This window comes from Amia ocellicauda, chromosome 13 (assembly GCF_036373705.1).
Source record: "Amia ocellicauda isolate fAmiCal2 chromosome 13, fAmiCal2.hap1, whole genome shotgun sequence".
NCBI lineage: Eukaryota > Metazoa > Chordata > Actinopteri > Amiiformes > Amiidae > Amia > Amia ocellicauda.
This window is the reverse complement of record NC_089862.1, coordinates 7,389,791-7,410,305: the sequence shown is the minus strand read 5'-3', so window position 1 is coordinate 7,410,305 and position 20,515 is coordinate 7,389,791. Positions and strand designations below refer to the sequence as shown.

General features: G+C 49.4%; 2 long non-coding RNA genes across 2 annotated transcripts; both read left to right on the top strand.

The window, feature by feature from the left end:
- The first annotated feature begins 3,426 nt into the window (after window positions 1–3,426).
- Window positions 3,427–3,807, top strand: LOC136767001 (uncharacterized). The gene is made up of 2 exons (XR_010821795.1): window positions 3,427–3,541; window positions 3,654–3,807. It is a non-coding gene; the product is annotated as an uncharacterized LOC136767001 (long non-coding RNA).
- An 11,319-nt stretch (window positions 3,808–15,126) lies between these two features.
- On the top strand, window positions 15,127–15,507 carry LOC136767002 (uncharacterized). The gene is made up of 2 exons (XR_010821796.1): window positions 15,127–15,241; window positions 15,354–15,507. It is a non-coding gene; the product is annotated as an uncharacterized LOC136767002 (long non-coding RNA).
- Window positions 15,508–20,515: the final 5,008 nt, after the last annotated feature.

The window sequence follows — 20,515 nt, the reverse complement described above, 5'->3', positions numbered from 1 at the left end:
AGACTGATAATTTCTTTGTCAGAGGGCAAACGTACAAAATCAGCAGGGGATCAAATACTTTTTTCCCTCACTGTATTTAACAAACTCCAGACAAGGCATGAAGACTGTCCTGGATAAATGTACAGGATTAAATAAAAAGTAACTATGCAAAACCTAGCTAAAACTGCCTTTAATAAATAGGGGCAATAAAACGCTAAAAACCCTATCCAAACAAATAACCAAAAATTAGAAAGAAAAAAAGGAAACTAATAAAATCCTATAAAACTACTATTTGCTATACAATTGTATCTCCTGTACAAAGACACTAATAACTCTTCTTCATCCTCTCGTAGATATGATCAACACTCCAATCACACAGGTAAGTGGGTTCTAATTCCTCATCCTCTTTCTCACAGCCCGACAGCACCCTGCTGGCCAGACGGACAGCCGCAGCCTGGAAATGGAAGACCTCAGGCAAGGAGAAAAACGATTAATGTTCACAGTCCATTCCTTGCCACGACTCTGCAATATGATCCACAATAATATTCTCTTTTCTCTAGGTATTACTGAAGCAGAGGAGTGCAAAAGCTACAGTGGCCCTGAAGTGCAACTGCTGAAAAAATAAAACAGCTGCTGAAAAAATAAAGTAGGGGCTGCGAGATTTGCAGTGGCTGTGAGATTTAGAAGTGCTGAAAAAATAAAGAAGCTGCTGCAGCATTTTCAGAAGCAATTACGGAAAGGGAGGTACATTGTGAAATATATTTGACTGAAGCCATTGGACAGCAAGCAAGTCATGTGGGCCGAGCAGCTTCTCAGAAGAGACAACAGAATCTGAGAAACGGGCGCCAACTGCGCAGAGCGCGAAGTATCATATTAATATTGCTGTGATCTTCTGCTCTCTATCCACATTGTGCTGAGATATTAAGAGTTATAGGGCTGTCCTAACATGTATTAGAAATGAATGAAAGCTTATGGTATCACTAATTTAACTAAACATGTATATTTCCATATACAATTACAGTACTCAGCCTATATGTAAACTCTAAGAAGTGAAGGTTGTAATAAGAACCTTTATGGATCCCAGGGTTGATACTGTGGAGGAACCTGGTTCTTATTAGAACCCTTTACCAAGGTTCCTAGCAAACAAAGATCCTTAAATCACTTTGAATGAGTGTTAAATCAATCGCGATGTTACCGTTAACAATAAGTACATGCATCAATGCATAAATGCGCGTGTTATCTTAACGGGTACAGTCAAAACTCCACGTTCCTCTTCTTTCTGAATAAGAACCGAGAGCTCCCAGTGTCACATTCAAGTTTTTCCACCAGCATTGAAGTGAGTGTAGCCTAAATAATGAAATCGGCACAGCACAAAACCACGCTCACACAGCCGCAAAATCGGTTCCGTGGTCCCTGCTGGCTGCAGCTGTGCAGGACCCAACACACTGGACACGCTGGATCCGCGCCGCTGCTGGCGCTGCGCCACTTGTCGCCTCCTTTGATCAAGCCGCTCTCTCAGCCGGAACTCGGGCGCTCAGCGTGAAGCGAATTCCACGTGAAAATGTCGCGCTGTCTCCTCAGAGAGACGCGCTGAGCGGGATCATGTCAGTGTATAAAAGGAGGCGGTGTGGGCTGGGTAAGCATCGCGGATCTGTGAGCTAGCCTTGTATTGTGGCCGCAATGCTGCGTGCGAGGGTTTCGTGGTGTGGGCTGCTAGTGCTGTGTGTGGTCGCTGGGCTCTGCGACGCCGGGAGAGTTTCTAAGTGGGCGAGAGCCAAGCCTGCTGTCAGAGGGAAGCCTGCTGCCAGAGCCAAGCCTGTCGCCAGAGCCAAGGCCGTTGTGCGAGTGGACTCTTCTCTGTTCAAGCAGCAAGTCTCCCCCGTCGTGTGGGCGCAGTGTGGGGAGAGCGCGATCCAGGTGTCGGTGGAGAGAGACCTGTTCGGTACCGGCAGACTGATCCAGGCTGCGGATATCCAGTTGGGAGGCTGTGCGCTCAGCGGGCAGAACGACACGGTCCTGGTCTTCCAGTCGGAGCTGCAGGGTTGTGGCAGCGCCCTGTCGGTAAGTAGGGGAGGGGAATAAGGCTGCAGACTCGCACGGTGAATGGGTAAAACCATCCCGAGCTTAAGCGTTGCGCCTTTCACTTGTAGATGACCGAGGACGAGCTGGTGTACAGCTTCTCCCTAAACTACAACCCGTCCCCGATTGCCAACACTGGCATCGTGAGAACCGACCCTGCTGTTGTCCACATCGAGTGCGTCTACCTCCGGTGAGGACTCTGCCGCAGTACTGCTTCAGCCTAGCTGCTGTAGGATCGGTGTGTAATTGCTGTCTGCTCCCTAGGCTCCACAATGTGAGCAGCGATGCCCTGCAGCCAACCTGGGTCCCCTACACCTCCACCAAGTCTGCGGAGGATCTCCTGGACTTCTCCCTGCAGCTCATGACTGGTAGAGGCCAACCTAATGCAGCTCTAAGCCTCCCGTTTACCGGAGTGCTGCTCTGCTCTGCAGAGGCCTCATGCTGCTCCCTGTCTCGGCAGATGACTGGAGCTCCCCGAGACCCTCCAACGTGTACTTCCTGGGGGACGTCCTGAACATCCAAGCCTCCGTCAACCAGGCCAGCCACGTGCCCCTGCGGCTGTTTGTGGACAGCTGTGTGGCCACCTTGACCTCTGACCCGACCTCTTCTCCCAGTTATACTTTCATTGGGAACTATGGGTGAGTGAGATCCCATAGTCAAGCATGGCCAGTGTGCTTGCAGGTGTTGGCTCTCGACTCTGAGCGGGGCCATTATAATGGATTTCCTCCTGTGCCCAGTTGCCTGATTGATGCCAAGGTGACGGGCTCCAGTTCTCACTTCATGCCAAGACCTCAGGATGTCACGAAGCTGCAGCTGGTGCTTGATGCCTTCAGGTTCCACAATGAAGCCAACAGCTCCGTACGTCTCCCAGCCACTGTGCCTCTGTGCTTTTGTATCTTTGGCTTGTTTGGGCTCTGCTTTCTCAACCGTGTGGCTGCTTTGGCATTGAAGCAGCTCTCCCAAGGTGCACTAACCATGCCAATGTCTGTTCTGCTCAGATCTACTTGACCTGCCACCTGAAGGTGACTGCTGCTTCCCAGGCTGTGGACAACCTGGACAAGGCCTGCCAGCCTGTGGGCAACAGGTAGTGGGGTGGGGGTGGGAGGGTGCTCTAGGCCCTTGGTGTTCCCTTCCCGGTATCTGTACTGACCGCTGTATCCCTGTTGTAGCTGGAGCTCGGTGGATGGGAGTGATCAGGTCTGTAGCTGCTGTGACTCCAGCTGTAACCCTCTGTCTGGATCTAGGCTTATTGGGAGGTTTGGCAGGGACTTGGCTTTCAAGGAGGGTAAGGATGCTTTGCCTGGTTGTGAGTGTGGTACTGGGCTATAGAGTCTGGCTGGATCTAAGCCTCTCCACCTTCCAGAATGGGAAGGTGATGCCATGGTGTCTGTGCGTGTGCTGGAGAAGCCGCAGGATGCCGTCCCTCCAGTGGAGACGAATGCCCAGAGGTCTCCCCTGACTGCAGAGGACGGCAAAGCGGCAGGTACTGGGGCCTTTGCGTGGGGAATGTGCCTCTTGAATTGGAGCCAGAGGTTGTGGTCCCTTGCTGTAGTCTGGGTTTGACCTAAAGTGACTGACCTGTGCTTTCTTTGCAGGCATCTCTGCTGAGGTTGTGCTCCTGGCTGGTGTGGTGGCTGCTGTGGCTGTGTTGTGCATTGCTGTGCTGGGGACTGTGCTGTACAGGAGAGCAAGCCCACCCACGGCTTGACTGTGGTGTGACTGATCAATAAAGCTGAGAACAGACCATGACCCGTGTCTTTCCTCTTTGCTCTCCAAGTTCTGCATGATCTCAATCAATGGATGCTACAGATCATGTAAAGCTGTCCTTTAGCGCTCCGTTTGAGTGTTGCTGCTTTCCAGCATCTCTGCAGCTCTTCTCCAGAGAATTGGGCTCTGGAGGGTGAGACACGACTGCTTCGGGAGAAGGTTCAGTGTTTGGGAACATTGCACCCTAGTCACATGTGGTGGCAGGAAACTGTATTTTAGAACATGCAGGAGGAGGACGGGGATCGTTATGACCCCAGATGCCAGGGTTACAAACCATCACATGTGACCCTAAGCTACACGGTTAGATCAGATGTGTGTATGACGAATTCTTGGTCAAAAAGCATGGTTGCACGCTTAGGTATTCAATCCGAGCAAATGTGACTCAGCCTATGAGGGACTAACTTTCTGTTAAGCTAACGTCCTTGTATGGGAGAAACCTGTGCATCATTGTGCAATGAACAATGCCTGGGTCTGTCTGTGTATACCTAGAGGATGGTTTGATGCCATTATAGAGTGTTGGGTCTGTTCCGTCTAATCTGCTGCTTGATTTGAAGTGTATACATTTGTCACAGAGCGGCAATCCGAGCTAGGATTGTGTACCTTTGATTTAGGTGTATGTGGGGTCATAATGTTCTGATCCCAGAACTGTTCGTGCCTTATTTCTCTGCCGAAACACCGCAAATCCTTTGAAACTCCTGGAAACAAAAGGACGTAATGAAGATGAAACTGACATTGTCATTTTGGTACAGACTTCGGAGCCAGTGTCGTTTAAAATAGTCGAATCAATGTATTTTGACACAAACTAGTGAATATTTCGGGGTGCGAGCCGCATACGCCAGGCGCTCCTCCGAGCTGCACGAGTGAACCGAGGAGCGGTAAGAGCACTGCGCGCAATAGCCGCATTTCTCGAGGAAGAAAACCCCGTACAGGCTTTCTCTGAGGGTCATGTAGTTTGTAATGTACTCGTATACCATCCCAGTCACGACAGCAACAGGTGAGCGAGCATTCACTGAGTAGACGTTCATAATTGCGAGCACTCAGAACGGCCATTCCTCTCGTTGTTAATGTCTGACATTGCCCTGTTCACTGTTGAACAATCTCAGCGGCAGCCATTCTCGACTGGCATTTTTCCGGTTTGTGTTTCTCCTTGCTACGTTGTGCCTTATGCATTTATCTTCGATCAAGTGAAAGTTGTGGCCTTTCGTATTTTAAGGTCTAATCGGCTGACAGACTAAAAACAAACACTCTGTACACTAGGACAAATGGCTGATTTCGCAAGCCTGTAGCCCATGCTATGAAGACCCTACATAGGCGAGAAAGACATCGTTTGAAAGCTCCCGGTTTCTAGTTTCTCTATAGTCTCTAGTACATTTTGTAGTTTTGATAAACCTACAATTTACTACTTGGCTCGCGGACGATATGAAAATATTGGGGCGGAGTGTAAAGGGTTAAGTTTCACGTCAGTTAGTACGCATGTTACGGATGCTAAATAGTATGCGTTTTTGATATCAAAAATACAGTTAATGAAATCAACAATACAGTTGCTGATGTGAAAAATACAAATGTTGATATCACAAGTAGCAGATCATTCTTGATACCAACAATTGTATTTTTGATATCAGAAATTATGGACTAAATGTCACAGCGGCTTGCCATACATTTTCAGTGTGCACTCGGTGATGCTGGAAGTAATTGGTTCGTTGCAATCAGGGCATCAAATCGTGTCTCGTTACAAGGAGGACGTGATTTTGCACACTGTCCGTTTAAAGTATAACCCGAAGCTCAATTACAATAGAAATGTGTGAATCAACAGATAATCCATGTGGTTTTGCACTTCCGTTCTTTGGAAAAGCCAACACTGTCTCTGAAGAAAACCCGTTACAATGTCATGCACTTAATCTTCACTGCTACTGGTACGAGTGTCGCATGCAGACCGAATCTTCGAATGGTCGTATTCAATGTTTCTATTACTATTTAGGACCAAAAAACAAATGATAAAGGTATAGTTGTGCTCATTCAGCTTCACATGAGTCGGAACTGTCTCTAAAAAGCTGTGGAAGTCTTGGAGATGAGTGCTCAGTAGGTAGGGGAGCTGTGCGTTGAGAGCCAGGGCAGTGAAGTGAGCGCAGCGGGGCGCGGCGGGGTTGCCGACAGACAGTGATGTGGCATCTGACCGTGATTGTGTGGCAGCAAAGCGAGAGCTCCACCAAAGAGCCCGATTGGCCCGCTGGGGTGGCTGAAACCCTCGTGCACCCTGCTGCGCCAGGGCCAGCCCTCAGCCAATCAGGGCGCCGGATTATTTAAGGAGCGGAGCGCCGCTTCTCGGCAGTTCGTTGCCGAGTTGCACAATGGAGAGGTCTGGGATGAGCGTGCGGGTCTGGAGTCTTGTCTGTTTGCTGATGGCGGCTGCGGCGGATGTTTCTGTAGCCCAGGGTCAGAACTGCTTGGTTAGTGACAACGAGAAAATGGCGTGTGGTGCCCCTGCTATCAGTAGAGCCGACTGTGAAGCGAGTAACTGCTGCTTTGATCAGAGGGGAAGACAGCCCTGTTATTACAGCAATGAGGGTGAGTGTTCAGGGCAACATATCGTACAAAGGGCTCCTGAGCGCGTTGCTTTGCTAATCTTCTCCCCTCTCCCTCCAGTGACTGTGCAATGCACCACGGATGGTCAGTTTGTGGTTGTAGTACCCAGGAATGTGACCACGCCTCCGCTGAGCCTTGACACGGTCAGCCTGCTAGGGGGTCAGAGCGCCCCCTGCAGCCCTGTTGGCACCACTGCTGGCTTTGCCTTGTTCCAGTTCCCAGTCAGTGCCTGTGGAAGCACGCTGAAGGTGAGGAAGCGTTTCCCAGCTTTGCCCTGAGCATTGCAGCGCCTTGTGGTCATTGTCTCGGCTGCATAACGTGAGGGTCTGCCTCCCTCTTCCAGAGTGAGGGTGGCGATGTGGTGTACGAGAACACGATGTCCTCTAAACGCGATGTGCAGAACGGGCCTGATGGCTCCATCACCAGGGACAGCTACTATGAGTAAGTGGGGCTCCCCAGTGCCCGTCTCCTTGTGCCAGTACCCGACTAGGTCCAATGGCTGCCTGCTTCTCCTTCCAGGCTGACCTTCCTGTGCAAGTATTCGGGCAGTGAGCTTGTTCCCGTGGAGGCTGTAGTGTACACTGCAGCCCCGCCTCCTCCTTCAGTCGTGGCCCCGGGACCTCTCGGTGTGGAGCTCAGGATTGCAACGGGTACTGTGACGAGCCCTTGTACGTGGCCATGCTATGAACTGGTTTCCAATGCATGCTGGCTTCTTAAAGCTGCCTGTCGTTCCTCCTGTAGAAGCTGTGTATGACTCCTACTACGGTGATGGGGACTACCCCGTGACCAAGGTCCTGCGGGATCCTGTGTATGTTGAGGTTCGCATCCTGAATAGGACCGACCCCAACATTGTCCTGACGCTGGAAGACTGCTGGGCAACTTCCACCCCCAGCCCACTCGGCCAGCCCCAGTGGAGCCTGCTGGTTGCTGGGTAACTGGAGCCCTGTATCTCTTTCCGGCCGGCTCGTGTTGCTGGTTTAGGTAGACCTCTGAACCCAATTGTGGTGCTCTTTCCAGGTGTCCGTACAGAGACGACCAGTACCAGACCACCTTGGTTCCCGTGGCTGGCTCCTCAGGGCTGCCATACCCAACGCACTACAAGCGCTTCATCGTGCAGATGTTCACTTTTGTGGATGCTGGCTCCCAGCTCCCTCTGAAGGAGAAGGTAAGGGTCTATTGGCCAAGGAGTGCCATGGTCTTGACTGTATTCCCAATGGTGGCATTGTATTGTACTGCATCTCCTGCTTCCCCAGGTGTTCATCCACTGTAGTGCAGCAGTGTGCCAACCCAGTGCTACTGACAGCTGTGTCGCTCCATGCAGCCAGAGAATGAGTGAGTGGCTCGGTTCCAGTGTGAGCTGGAATGGCATCTTTCCCTAAGGCTCTGCCAGTGGAGGGCCTGCTTCTGTAATGCTGCTCTTGTCCCTTCAGGGAGAGCTGTTGCCCCGGTGCAGAGGGCCTCCAGGGAGACGGCAGTGGTGTCCAGTGGGGAAGTGATCCTGACTGCCTCTGAGCTCTCTGCTGTGGACAGGAGGGCTTCTCCCCGTGAAGGTGAGGAGGGGAGCTTTGACTGTCTGCTGGCGCTCCGTCCTCTGGTGTCTGCGCCCTTGTGAGCTGCCTGTCCCTCTCCTGTCTCCACAGTGTCCCAGGCCTTCGGCTATGCTGTGCTGACTGTGGCTGCCTTCACGGTGCTTGTGCTCTGTGCTGTACTGCTGGTGGCTGTGTGGAGATCCAAGCCCCACAGGCGGGAAACCCAACTGTAGCTGGATCAGGCTTTTGAATAAAACTGGACTGTGAAATATGTGACTCGATCAGTTTCTTATTGCCTTGCAAAGATCCTTCAGCCGTGTGCTCCACAGCCTGAGTCCAGGCCCTTGGTTCAGTGGGTGCTCTTCCCTCTAGTAAGGCACTCCAACAGGTGTGTAGTACTCCTGGCCCTACTGTACGTTTCACAGTGGTGGCCAGGGCCTTTGCTAGTGTGGTGAAAGGTGATGACAATTATAGGGGGCCCCACAACATCCAGCAGTTAGCCTCTATATATATATATGTATCTATATACACCTGTTCTGTGAATAATTCTATTTTATATTAGTTGTATGCCTGAGAATTGAATGAAAACCACACAAACATGCAATTTGGTGACAAGCTTTCCAAGTATCTGCTCCTCTGCCCTCCCGAAAAATGGTTTGGCCGATCCGACGTTGTTATTAATTATGCAGTGACAAACAGCAGGGGGACCCAATGAATTGTAAGTCCCACCCCAGCTCGTGAACTGATCCAATCAGAGCTGCTGAGGTTAGCGGTGAAGTTAGTGGATGAGCAGGACACTGACTGAAAATGTCTGGGAAAGGAAAAACTAAATCAGGGTACTAGTAATGCCATGAAAAGAAGGGGAGAGAGAGGCCAGGAGAATTGCTGTATCCCAGTCTATCAAGACGTTCTTTAAGACCGGTTAGTGTATTGTCATTTCTCTGCCAGATTTACTTTCGTGGGCATAGGAAAACTACCGGTCAGTATTGTCACATAATTTTCCTTACCGGCGCACACCGCCACCAACAGAATGATAATGTGGTTGAAATCCCCGTCTTTTTTACGCTGTTGTGAATAGAGTTGGTTTGTATAACACAGGGAAAATGGACACGAGTCACGACGCATGTCACAAGCATTACCGACCTGCCGGCTTTTGATGTATTTTAATACAGTCAAGAAAACACGAATACAACACACTGCTCTTGGATGGATGTATTCGCTTTAATTAATATATTATGCAGTACCATATTATCTTCATTAAAAATGAACACTGAGTAATTTTAGTGGTATTTTTTTTAACATTTGACTGCATTCTTGTTAATTTCTGAATGTTTACTTTTTGATTTATGATTTATAACAGACTGATGGGAATAACTATTATAGGCCTATTGCTGGTCCATTTTTAAAATTGGTTTTGTAATTATTATTTAATAATTTCTTGGCTTTTGTTAGTTTTTAATTAGTTTGTCTTGAATAATTGCATGAGGACTTTAAACAGTGTTTCGTAAGTTATGGCTTAATGGCATTCTTTGGATGTAGTATTTATATAAACATTTAACTTTTAAAATTAAGGTTTACTTAAATTTAAAAGACTTAGAAGAAGGTCAGATTCACCCAGCTTGCCACTCATTAGTGAGCAAATATACACAGGATCTTACAGCAGGCTTTGAGAATGAAGTGAGGCATCTTAAGTCTGTGTATAATGTCATATTTGCAGACTGCCAGTCTCCTCTAGACCTGCTGAATTCAATCTACAGGATGCAGCTCCACAGCATTTTTGGAGAAGTGTGTGTTGCAGTGGGCATCTTCTGCACTCTGCCTGTCTCTGTTTCTGGTGCAGAAAGGGCTTTCAGCAAGTTGAAGCTTGTCAAGAAATCTCAGGTCTAACCAAACTCAAGAGAGGTTTTATAACCTTGCCTGACTTTCAATTGAAAGCCAGCTAAACAGACAGCTGGACTACAAAGACATCATAAGTGACTTTGCCAACAGAAAGGTCTGACAATGGGATTTTGGTTCATCCTACGTGAAGGGACGTGAAAGGTCATCAAAGGTTAAAGATCAATCAAACCGATATACATATACTAATGATTCGTATAATTTTCGTTGTTATTTAAATGTGCATTGCTGATTGAAATTTGTTTTAGTGTTTGCTATGTATTTGTTTTTATATTTAATGTTATATTTGTGTATTTTGCTTTTGCCGATGTTCAGTAAAGACCTTTATTTGCATTCATGTATGTTATCTGTTTTGTTATTTTGCAATAAACCCATATTAGGTTACAGTATACAGTATATGATATGGGTGGAGGGCGGTGGGGGCCCCGAATCCTCTAGCTACGGCCCTGGTGGTGGCAACAAGTGACCCCTCCATGTCTCCCCTCCCCATCAAACTTCCCTTTCATTTGTGAGGGGTTGCTGAGAGTATAGTCCTGACGTGGAGTAAACGTGGTCTCTTGCTTGCTCTGTATTGATCAGCATGTTGCCCAGATCCAAAGAAGAAATGCCAATAATGTTCCTGTAGCCAAGGAGGTGCCCTTGGCGCTGTAATGCCATGATCTGCTGTAGTGCCCAAGTACCCCCAGAAGGGGGAGGCAGCGACTGTCCTTTCTGTCGCTTGTGTTCACAGATACACTTGCTCACTGATACCCCGTTGCTCTAGAATCACTAAACGACGCTACTACGAGCTCGCTGAGTGGCACTCTACAAGCCGGCAGCCACATGGCCGAGGTAAACGGACTGTGAAACCATTCACAACTGGTCTCCTTTCAATGAACTCAAAACCACATCGCTTACAGCACACTGTGCTTTGGTGAATTTCAACAAGGTCTCATTGCCCTTGAACAAATTCCGTGTTAAAGTTCAAGGGGTGTGTGCGTGTATGTGGTATGGTTTCTCACAATTCATTCTTCGCAGTCACATGTAGAAGCAGGCTCTGAAACCGTTCACAATTGGTATTTAAAGTAGTCTTGAAAACGTTAGCTGTCATTTGAGGATTTGAGGCTCTTTTCATTCATGGGGGCAGTCGAATAACCTTACCGCCGTGCAATTCTTCATATTGCTTTAAAACACCTTAAAATACGACAGTTGTTTCATTTTGGCACTGCGTTGTATTATACTTTTCAGTGGAGTCCATGAGCTACAATATGCGATTAATTTTATTGATACCTGCTGTATAACCCTGCACTTAAACTGCCTTGTATCTGCAATACTTGAGACGGTGGTATCGGACCCTAATCTAACTGCCATATTAATTGTTCCAATTTGTTCTGCCCATTATTGAATTTAACCCGTATTTTCTCTTCTACTGGCTCGGTCTTTCTGAAGTTATTGAATATTATTGCAGTTACTGCGATTGGGTCTCAAGATACCACACTTGAGCTCTTGTATAGCCTATAGGTTATAAGTCATTTTCATTATAATTCTGTCATCTCTTGCATTTTATGATCAGCAGCTGAGGGCTATCAGCAAACACAGACACCGTCAGGGTCATCGCCACCCAAGGGCTGTTGATGTACTGAACTCCTTGTAATACCTAGAGCTTAATATCTAGTGCCTGTAGTCTAATGTATTACACATAGTCACGGTAATGGAGGTGTAAATCCGTAGGCTGAAGAGAGAGACCGCAGTGGGATAAACACGCAAGTTATATGTCACGGAGAGAAGGTACAGTATTCACTTCCATTGAAGCTCAGCAGTGCCAATGAATTCATGGTATTGAAATATTGTGTTGACAAATGCTGGCTTCCAACTAGTAAACTAAAACACTGAAATGACCTATTTACACATTCTGATGATTATGTGGTCAAAACGGGTTGCATGCCCCCTTTAACAAAACGTGTGTATTTCCTGCCGCAATATTCAACGTGTCAAAAACCCCATTCTCACTGAAAAGATTGCCGGATTTGGTGGCATTTTGTTGCTTTCAAAGTCTGTGTGAATCAGAATAGGGGCGCATTTTTGTGACCGCAACAGCAGGAGGTCATGCCACCTTTGAACAAGAACTATTGTCACACATATGGCATATGTTAAATACCATTACATCATGCAACATACAATATCTCAATACAGGCAAACGTGTTGCCCCCTCACACTGGGTTCGTTTCAAACGAAATCAGCTCGTTTGGAAACTAACTCGGGGTCGTTGTCGTGGTTCACTGTCGTGTTTTCTCAGGTCTCAGATCACTTGTGTTCATATTGCAAAATAATCAAGTGAGCTCGGATCGTTTTGTATTAATAAAACATGTGTACTTTTTACATGATTAGTGCACAAGAAATGGCAGCATAACGCCTACAATACCAATTACATACATATGACGGCAATGAAGTAACTGCAGTAGTCCAAACACATTTGACAGTCTACCTCTGTTACAGGCGAATAATAATACACGGGCGCGTCCGTCGTGGGCGCAGATCTGACCGGCAAAGCAATTCATTTTCACAATATGTGACGATTGCGTGTATCGTGAACGCATCCACTATTTAACACATACTGTATGCAGTTGCTGAACACAACAATAGGCTGCATATTATAATGAGTGTTGCGCTGCCGAATGCTGATTGGTTTGCCTATATACACATATACAATAACACAGTAGTGTGACGTCCCCTAAATATCCATCTAGGAGAATTTTACCGTTATTGCCATAACTTTAAACATAGTGCTACTTTAACTAATACATTAAATGCAGGGTTTTTATAGCAAGTCGTTATTTCTGACACTTATTGACACTTATCTGACACAAACAAACGTACAAAAAAGCCGCAAAATGATTGAAACAGGACTGGCTCACACACAGCATCTTTCTATTCAATTGTACACTCGGGTGTATACACGTTAACTTTAATTTGCATTCTACTCCATTTAGAAAACAATGAGAGAACAATCTTTTCTAACACCCTGGATGAGAGGAATCTAGCCCAATATCCAGTTGTTGTCAGATTACTGATGTTACCGTTAACAATAAGTACATGCATCAATGCATAAATGCGCGTGTTATCTAAACTCCACGTTCCTCTTCTTTCTGAATAAGAACCGAGAGCTCCCAGTGTCACATTCAAGTTTTTCCACCAGCATTGAAGTGAGTGTAGCCTAAATAATGAAATCGGCACAGCACAAAACCACGCTCACACAGCCGCAAAATCGGTTCCGTGGTCCCTGCTGGCTGCAGCTGTGCAGGACCCAACACACTGGACACGCTGGATCCGCGCCGCTGCTGGCGCTGCGCCACTTGTCGCCTCCTTTGATCAAGCCGCTCTCTCAGCCGGAACTCGGGCGCTCAGCGTGAAGCGAATTCCACGTGAAAATGTCGCGCTGTCTCCTCAGAGAGACGCGCTGAGCGGGATCATGTCAGTGTATAAAAGGAGGCGGTGTGGGCTGGGTAAGCATCGCGGATCTGTGAGCTAGCCTTGTATTGTGGCCGCAATGCTGCGTGCGAGGGTTTCGTGGTGTGGGCTGCTAGTGCTGTGTGTGGTCGCTGGGCTCTGCGACGCCGGGAGAGTTTCTAAGTGGGCGAGAGCCAAGCCTGCTGTCAGAGGGAAGCCTGCTGCCAGAGCCAAGCCTGTCGCCAGAGCCAAGGCCGTTGTGCGAGTGGACTCTTCTCTGTTCAAGCAGCAAGTCTCCCCCGTCGTGTGGGCGCAGTGTGGGGAGAGCGCGATCCAGGTGTCGGTGGAGAGAGACCTGTTCGGTACCGGCAGACTGATCCAGGCTGCGGATATCCAGTTGGGAGGCTGTGCGCTCAGCGGGCAGAACGACACGGTCCTGGTCTTCCAGTCGGAGCTGCAGGGTTGTGGCAGCGCCCTGTCGGTAAGTAGGGGAGGGGAATAAGGCTGCAGACTCGCACGGTGAATGGGTAAAACCATCCCGAGCTTAAGCGTTGCGCCTTTCACTTGTAGATGACCGAGGACGAGCTGGTGTACAGCTTCTCCCTAAACTACAACCCGTCCCCGATTGCCAACACTGGCATCGTGAGAACCGACCCTGCTGTTGTCCACATCGAGTGCGTCTACCTCCGGTGAGGACTCTGCCGCAGTACTGCTTCAGCCTAGCTGCTGTAGGATCGGTGTGTAATTGCTGTCTGCTCCCTAGGCTCCACAATGTGAGCAGCGATGCCCTGCAGCCAACCTGGGTCCCCTACACCTCCACCAAGTCTGCGGAGGATCTCCTGGACTTCTCCCTGCAGCTCATGACTGGTAGAGGCCAACCTAATGCAGCTCTAAGCCTCCCGTTTACCGGAGTGCTGCTCTGCTCTGCAGAGGCCTCATGCTGCTCCCTGTCTCGGCAGATGACTGGAGCTCCCCGAGACCCTCCAACGTGTACTTCCTGGGGGACGTCCTGAACATCCAAGCCTCCGTCAACCAGGCCAGCCACGTGCCCCTGCGGCTGTTTGTGGACAGCTGTGTGGCCACCTTGACCTCTGACCCGACCTCTTCTCCCAGTTATACTTTCATTGGGAACTATGGGTGAGTGAGATCCCATAGTCAAGCATGGCCAGTGTGCTTGCAGGTGTTGGCTCTCGACTCTGAGCGGGGCCATTATAATGGATTTCCTCCTGTGCCCAGTTGCCTGATTGATGCCAAGGTGACGGGCTCCAGTTCTCACTTCATGCCAAGACCTCAGGATGTCACGAAGCTGCAGCTGGTGCTTGATGCCTTCAGGTTCCACAATGAAGCCAACAGCTCCGTACGTCTCCCAGCCACTGTGCCTCTGTGCTTTTGTATCTTTGGCTTGTTTGGGCTCTGCTTTCTCAACCGTGTGGCTGCTTTGGCATTGAAGCAGCTCTCCCAAGGTGCACTAACCATGCCAATGTCTGTTCTGCTCAGATCTACTTGACCTGCCACCTGAAGGTGACTGCTGCTTCCCAGGCTGTGGACAACCTGGACAAGGCCTGCCAGCCTGTGGGCAACAGGTAGTGGGGTGGGGGTGGGAGGGTGCTCTAGGCCCTTGGTGTTCCCTTCCCGGTATCTGTACTGACCGCTGTATCCCTGTTGTAGCTGGAGCTCGGTGGATGGGAGTGATCAGGTCTGTAGCTGCTGTGACTCCAGCTGTAACCCTCTGTCTGGATCTAGGCTTATTGGGAGGTTTGGCAGGGACTTGGCTTTCAAGGAGGGTAAGGATGCTTTGCCTGGTTGTGAGTGTGGTACTGGGCTATAGAGTCTGGCTGGATCTAAGCCTCTCCACCTTCCAGAATGGGAAGGTGATGCCATGGTGTCTGTGCGTGTGCTGGAGAAGCCGCAGGATGCCGTCCCTCCAGTGGAGACGAATGCCCAGAGGTCTCCCCTGACTGCAGAGGACGGCAAAGCGGCAGGTACTGGGGCCTTTGCGTGGGGAATGTGCCTCTTGAATTGGAGCCAGAGGTTGTGGTCCCTTGCTGTAGTCTGGGTTTGACCTAAAGTGACTGACCTGTGCTTTCTTTGCAGGCATCTCTGCTGAGGTTGTGCTCCTGGCTGGTGTGGTGGCTGCTGTGGCTGTGTTGTGCATTGCTGTGCTGGGGACTGTGCTGTACAGGAGAGCAAGCCCACCCACGGCTTGACTGTGGTGTGACTGATCAATAAAGCTGAGAACAGACCATGACCCGTGTCTTTCCTCTTTGCTCTCCAAGTTCTGCATGATCTCAATCAATGGATGCTACAGATCATGTAAAGCTGTCCTTTAGCGCTCCGTTTGAGTGTTGCTGCTTTCCAGCATCTCTGCAGCTCTTCTCCAGAGAATTGGGCTCTGGAGGGTGAGACACGACTGCTTCGGGAGAAGGTTCAGTGTTTGGGAACATTGCACCCTAGTCACATGTGGTGGCAGGAAACTGTATTTTAGAACATGCAGGAGGAGGACGGGGATCGTTATGACCCCAGATGCCAGGGTTACAAACCATCACATGTGACCCTAAGCTACACGGTTAGATCAGATGTGTGTATGACGAATTCTTGGTCAAAAAGCATGGTTGCACGCTTAGGTATTCAATCCGAGCAAATGTGACTCAGCCTATGAGGGACTAACTTTCTGTTAAGCTAACGTCCTTGTATGGGAGAAACCTGTGCATCATTGTGCAATGAACAATGCCTGGGTCTGTCTGTGTATACCTAGAGGATGGTTTGATGCCATTATAGAGTGTTGGGTCTGTTCCGTCTAATCTGCTGCTTGATTTGAAGTGTATACATTTGTCACAGAGCGGCAATCCGAGCTAGGATTGTGTACCTTTGATTTAGGTGTATGTGGGGTCATAATGTTCTGATCCCAGAACTGTTCGTGCCTTATTTCTCTGCCGAAACACCGCAAATCCTTTGAAACTCCTGGAAACAAAAGGACGTAATGAAGATGAAACTGACATTGTCATTTTGGTACAGACTTCGGAGCCAGTGTCGTTTAAAATAGTCGAATCAATGTATTTTGACACAAACTAGTGAATATTTCGGGGTGCGAGCCGCATACGCCAGGCGCTCCTCCGAGCTGCACGAGTGAACCGAGGAGCGGTAAGAGCACTGCGCGCAATAGCCGCATTTCTCGAGGAAGAAAACCCCGTACAGGCTTTCTCTGAGGGTCATGTAGTTTGTAATGTACTCGTATACCATCCCAGTCACGACAGCAACAGGTGAGCGAGCATTCACTGAGTAGACGTTCATAATTGCGAGCACTCAGAACGGCCATTCCTCTCGTTGTTAATGTCTGACATTGCCCTGTTCACTGTTGAACAATCTCAGCGGCAGCCATTCTCGACTGGCATTTTTCCGGTTTGTGTTTCTCCTTGCTACGTTGTGCCTTATGCATTTATCTTCGATCAAGTGAAAGTTGTGGCCTTTTAAGGTCTAATCGGCTGACAGACTAAAAACAAACACTCTGTACACTAGGACAAATGGCTGATTTCGCAAGCCTGTAGCCCATGCTATGAAGACCCTACATAGGCGAGAAAGACATCGTTTGAAAGCTCCCGGTTTCTAGTTTCTCTATAGTCTCTAGTACATTTTGTAGTTTTGATAAACCTACAATTTACTACTTGGCTCGCGGACGATATGAAAATATTGGGGCGGAGTGTAAAGGGTTAAGTTTCACGTCAGTTAGTACGCATGTTACGGATGCTAAATAGTATGCGTTTTTGATATCAAAAATACAGTTAATGAAATCAACAATACAGTTGCTGATGTGAAAAATACAAATGTTGATATCACAAGTAGCAGATCATTCTTGATACCAACAATTGTATTTTTGATATCAGAAATTATGGACTAAATGTCACAGCGGCTTGCCATACATTTTCAGTGTGCACTCGGTGATGCTGGAAGTAATTGGTTCGTTGCAATCAGGGCATCAAATCGTGTCTCGTTACAAGGAGGACGTGATTTTGCACACTGTCCGTTTAAAGTATAACTCGAAGCTCAATTACAATAGGAATGTGTGAATCAACAGATAATCCATGTGGTTTTGCACTTCCGTTCTTTGGAAAAGCCAACACTGTCTCTGAAGAAAACCCGTTACAATGTCATGCACTTAATCTTCACTGCTACTGGTACGAGTGTCGCATGCAGACCGAATCTTCGAATGGTCGTATTCAATGTTTCTATTACTATTTAGGACCAAAAAACAAATGATAAAGGTATAGTTGTGCTCATTCAGCTTCACATGAGTCGGAACTGTCTCTAAAAAGCTGTGGAAGTCTTGGAGATGAGTGCTCAGTAGGTAGGGGAGCTGTGCGTTGAGAGCCAGGGCAGTGAAGTGAGCGCAGCGGGGCGCGGCGGGGTTGCCGACAGACAGTGATGTGGCATCTGACCGTGATTGTGTGGCAGCAAAGCGAGAGCTCCACCAAAGAGCCCGATTGGCCCGCTGGGGTGGCTGAAACCCTCGTGCACCCTGCTGCGCCAGGGCCAGCCCTCAGCCAATCAGGGCGCCGGATTATTTAAGGAGCGGAGCGCCGCTTCTCGGCAGTTCGTTGCCGAGTTGCACAATGGAGAGGTCTGGGATGAGCGTGCGGGTCTGGAGTCTTGTCTGTTTGCTGATGGCGGCTGCGGCGGATGTTTCTGTAGCCCAGGGTCAGAACTGCTTGGTTAGTGACAACGAGAAAATGGCGTGTGGTGCCCCTGCTATCAGTAGAGCCGACTGTGAAGCGAGTAACTGCTGCTTTGATCAGAGGGGAAGACAGCCCTGTTATTACAGCAATGAGGGTGAGTGTTCAGGGCAACATATCGTACAAAGGGCTCCTGAGCGCGTTGCTTTGCTAATCTTCTCCCCTCTCCCTCCAGTGACTGTGCAATGCACCACGGATGGTCAGTTTGTGGTTGTAGTACCCAGGAATGTGACCACGCCTCCGCTGAGCCTTGACACGGTCAGCCTGCTAGGGGGTCAGAGCGCCCCCTGCAGCCCTGTTGGCACCACTGCTGGCTTTGCCTTGTTCCAGTTCCCAGTCAGTGCCTGTGGAAGCACGCTGAAGGTGAGGAAGCGTTTCCCAGCTTTGCCCTGAGCATTGCAGCGCCTTGTGGTCATTGTCTCGGCTGCATAACGTGAGGGTCTGCCTCCCTCTTCCAGAGTGAGGGTGGCGATGTGGTGTACGAGAACACGATGTCCTCTAAACGCGATGTGCAGAACGGGCCTGATGGCTCCATCACCAGGGACAGCTACTATGAGTAAGTGGGGCTCCCCAGTGCCCGTCTCCTTGTGCCAGTACCCGACTAGGTCCAATGGCTGCCTGCTTCTCCTTCCAGGCTGACCTTCCTGTGCAAGTATTCGGGCAGTGAGCTTGTTCCCGTGGAGGCTGTAGTGTACACTGCAGCCCCGCCTCCTCCTTCAGTCGTGGCCCCGGGACCTCTCGGTGTGGAGCTCAGGATTGCAACGGGTACTGTGACGAGCCCTTGTACGTGGCCATGCTATGAACTGGTTTCCAATGCATGCTGGCTTCTTAAAGCTGCCTGTCGTTCCTCCTGTAGAAGCTGTGTATGACTCCTACTACGGTGATGGGGACTACCCCGTGACCAAGGTCCTGCGGGATCCTGTGTATGTTGAGGTTCGCATCCTGAATAGGACCGACCCCGACATTGTCCTGACGCTGGAAGACTGCTGGGCAACTTCCACCCCCAGCCCACTCGGCCAGCCCCAGTGGAGCCTGCTGGTTGCTGGGTAACTGGAGCCCTGTATCTCTTTCCGGCCGGCTCGTGTTGCTGGTTTAGGTAGACCTCTGAACCCAATTGTGGTGCTCTTTCCAGGTGTCCGTACAGAGACGACCAGTACCAGACCACCTTGGTTCCCGTGGCTGGCTCCTCAGGGCTGCCATACCCAACGCACTACAAGCGCTTCATCGTGCAGATGTTCACTTTTGTGGATGCTGGCTCCCAGCTCCCTCTGAAGGAGAAGGTAAGGGTCTATTGGCCAAGGAGTGCCATGGTCTTGACTGTATTCCCAATGGTGGCATTGTATTGTACTGCATCTCCTGCTTCCCCAGGTGTTCATCCACTGTAGTGCAGCAGTGTGCCAACCCAGTGCTACTGACAGCTGTGTCACTCCATGCAGCCAGAGAATGAGTGAGTGGCTCGGTTCCAGTGTGAGCTGGAATGGCATCTTTCCCTAAGGCTCTGCCAGTGGAGGGCCTGCTTCTGTAATGCTGCTCTTGTCCCTTCAGGGAGAGCTGTTGCCCCGGTGCAGAGGGCCTCCAGGGAGACGGCAGTGGTGTCCAGTGGGGAAGTGATCCTGACTGCCTCTGAGCTCTCTGCTGTGGACAGGAGGGCTTCTCCCCGTGAAGGTGAGGAGGGGAGCTTTGACTGTCTGCTGGCGCTCCGTCCTCTGGTGTCTGCGCCCTTGTGAGCTGCCTGTCCCTCTCCTGTCTCCACAGTGTCCCAGGCCTTCGGCTATGCTGTGCTGACTGTGGCTGCCTTCACGGTGCTTGTGCTCTGTGCTGTACTGCTGGTGGCTGTGTGGAGATCCAAGCCCCACAGGCGGGAAACCCAACTGTAGCTGGATCAGGCTTTTGAATAAAACTGGACTGTGAAATATGTGACTCGATCAGTTTCTTATTGCCTTGCAAAGATCCTTCAGCCGTGTGCTCCACAGGCCCTTGGTTCAGTGGGTGCTCTTCCCTCTAGTAAGGCACTCCAACAGGTGTGTAGTACTCCTGGCCCTACTGTACGTTTCACAGTGGTGGCCAGGGCCTTTGCTAGTGTGGTGAAAGGTGATGACAATTATAGGGGGCCCCACAACATCCAGCAGTTAGCCTCTATATATATATGTATCTATATACACCTGTTCTGTGAATAATTCTATTTTATATTAGTTGTATGCCTGAGAATTGAATGAAAACCACACAAACATGCAATTTGGTGACAAGCTTTCCAAGTATCTGCTCCTCTGCCCTCCCGAAAAATGGTTTGGCCGATCCGACGTTGTTATTAATTATGCAGTGACAAACAGCAGGGGGACCCAATGAATTGTAAGTCCCACCCCAGCTCGTGAACTGATCCAATCAGAGCTGCTGAGGTTAGCGGTGAAGTTAGTGGATGAGCAGGACACTGACTGACTGAAAATGTCTGGGAAAGGAAAACCTAAATCAGGGTACTAGTAACGCCATGAAAAGAAGGGGAGAGAGAGGCCAGGAGAATTGCTGTATCCC